Consider the following 2888-nt stretch of genomic DNA (forward strand, 5'->3'; position numbering starts at 1 on the left):
GAGAGGGAAGGGGGGGGGGGGGGGGGGGGGGGGCGGGGAAGAAGATATAACAACTACAATTTTTTGAAGTTGTTACAAGCAAACGGAAAGGACATTCTTGGGTGGGAGGGGGGAGAGGGAGGAGGGAGGGAGGTTTCGGTGATGGGCCATAATAATCAACTACATTGTATATTGACAAAATAAAAATTAAAAAAAAAAAAAAGTAACCAAAGGACAACAAATTAGTTCTACTGCAGAGTTTAAGTGGTAGGCACAGTGAATAATCTAACACAGAACTGAAAGAAAAACCAAAATACACACAGATCAAAGACAAAGTTTGATATTAACTGGTAAAGATCTCACATCACCAAAGAACACCTATAAAACCTAGAAGGACCAGAAATCCCCTGGGCTTCTAAGCCAGGGAGGAGGGAGGGCTGTGGGCCTCAGCCATGCCCCCCCCCAATGACCACACCCCGCCCAGTGACGACCACCAGGCCACTGCTGGAAGCACCCTGGGCTTCCAAGCCTGGGCAGTAGGGGGCCAAGGGCTTCAGCCACACAGCCCCAACATCCACAACCAGCCCAGCAATTACTACCAAACCACCACAGGAATTGCCCTGGGCTCCTGAGCCAGGGTGGTGGGGGTCTAAGGGCCTCATCCATGCCACCCCCCAACATCTGCATCCAGCCCAGCAATGACCAAACCACTGCTGGAAGCCCCCTTATCTCCCCTGCTGGAATGAGGGGGGTGCCACGGGCCTGGACCAAGCCACCCCTCCTTCCCACTCCTCCCACCCTATTTCCTTCCTCCTTCCCCCTCCCTCTCAACCATTCCACATCATAGAATGTAAAAAATATATATTAATAATATTTTTTAAATGCCAAAAAAATTACATTTGTATATTAATTGGAATTATGCGCATAAGTTTCACAAAGGAGTACAGCCTCATTAATAAAGAGAACACCAATTCAGAATTTGTGATTCCAAGAAGGCTGGCTCAAAATTGACATCTGCTGTTAGTGAGCAAGGATTTGATGGACAAACTGACCAGTGTGGACCAGGCATTCAGAAAAACATATAAACTGATGGGAACAGCTACATCTAAACACCCATGATCTGCCTTTCTAATTAGAGGACATGCTGAATAATACATCAATATTGGTATTCATAGGCCCTCTGACAACCTCACCAGGAGCAACAGAATTCATTCATGCAACATACTGTCTGCCCGCCTATGTGAGTCAGGACTGTTCACAGTACTTGACTGTGTAACATTATGGGTTAATTCCTGTTACTTAGTGACTGTGTGATCTTAGGCAAGTTACCTAACCTCCCTGATCCTCATTCTTCCCATCTGTAAAATGGATGGCTTTTGGGGATCACTATGAGGATCAAATGAGATAACATGTGCAACGTTTCGAGGACATGGTAGGTACCTAAGAAATGGAAGGTGTTATCAGTATTAATGCCACTGCCATACAACCTATTTCAAAGTTGTTGCTCATTTCCAAAAAGAAAAAAAAAAAAAAACTCTAAATAATACTCCTTTTATTTCCAGTGCTTTCAAATCAGTGAAGTCTTTGTATATCTGAATTTACTTTATTAGGCCCCCCATGTCCAATGCAGGTCTGTGTAGACAAGACAAGCCGGAAGAGAGGCATGAGCAAACAGCTAGACACGGGCACACCCGACAAAGCCGTCTCTACACGGGCACTCCCACTGTGCCCTTGCAGGGTCAAAGGCCGATCCCAAGAGTGTGGTAAGACATAGGATGTTCCTGAGGGGCTGAACAGGGGTCTGAGAGCCAGGTCCTCTCCCTGCCCAGGTTTAGTGATCAGTCCCATGTTGCCATGGCAACCCTCTGTCAGAAGCACACCACCTCCAGTCTGAGAAGGCAGGAGCCTGTCCTCTTCAGTGCTGTGAAATGTCTAGAATGCTTTTTGAAACCAATTTTGTTATATATGTGTTCTGTATGGGAGTTGTGGGGGGGGGGAGGGAGAGGGAGAGTTCTGGCTGTTAATTTGCAGCTCAGCAGATTAAACAAAAAGCTACCACAAACACACACAACGCTGAACTAAGACAGACTATGCTAATGATAGCAGTAAAACATTTTGACAGCCTCACTCAGCCAAGTGTCAAACACTTGAGAAAAAGAAAATTTGGTTTAAAAAAGAAAATTGGCAACAAAGTACAATAAAAGCCTAAAAAGGGATGGATTAAAGGCAGCCCAGACTTCTCCAGGGCATGCAGAAGGACTTTCTAATAAAAAGGAAAAAGGAAGCCCAAAAGAGACTTACCAGATCTTAGAACAGGGCGGGCTAGATACACATCAGGTGGGCATTCAACACTTGGTGCAAACAACGAAGAACAGCAAAGCATGTGTAAGTGTGGGCGGGCATGTGTGTGCACACCTCACAGGCAAGCACGCAGCCTGAAGCCAGCATCAGCACGGCCACCACTGCTCAGCAGTGTCCACAAAACCGCCACCTGCTCCATCTATCCAGGAGTAGAAAGTTCCAGAAACAAAGGCAAACCTGGACAACCAGGTCATCTCTCCCTCACAAAACATCACTTAACCAGCATGAAAGTAGAAAAGGGCTCGTGCCCTTCTCACTAGATGAAAAAGTGCCGCTGTTCTTTAGCCCTTCCCCATGCAGCAGCACTGGAGGGCCTTTTAGCTAGACGTGTGCTCCAGAGTGGGAGGCGAATATTTTAGTCTTGGCAGGGAATGATGCCTCATACAGTTTTAATATAAAAGGCAGTTTTAATGTCTTTCTGGCAACAAAAAAGAATCATAATCCAGGACAGTAACTTTCAATTTAGCTAGCAAAAGGAAAAAGAGGCAGGGAAACGTAACTTGACTGGGACAGTTTTATTTTTCCTGACCTACTTCTCCTAAGCCAAA

General features: G+C 45.9%; 1 long non-coding RNA gene across 1 annotated transcript in view; it reads right to left on the bottom strand.

Annotated features, from left to right (window-relative positions):
* Positions 1–2489, bottom strand: part of LOC103599315 — a 60562-nt gene extending 58073 nt beyond the window's left edge. The window contains exon 1 of the long non-coding RNA XR_551279.1: positions 2281–2489. This is a non-coding gene — a long non-coding RNA (uncharacterized LOC103599315). The remainder of the gene's footprint in view (positions 1–2280) is intronic.
* Between the last annotated feature and the right edge of the window lie 399 nt (positions 2490–2888).

The sequence above is a fragment of the Galeopterus variegatus genome, unplaced genomic scaffold (genome assembly GCF_000696425.1).
Source record: "Galeopterus variegatus unplaced genomic scaffold, G_variegatus-3.0.2 Scaffold98, whole genome shotgun sequence".
In the NCBI taxonomy this organism is placed as follows: domain Eukaryota; kingdom Metazoa; phylum Chordata; class Mammalia; order Dermoptera; family Cynocephalidae; genus Galeopterus; species Galeopterus variegatus.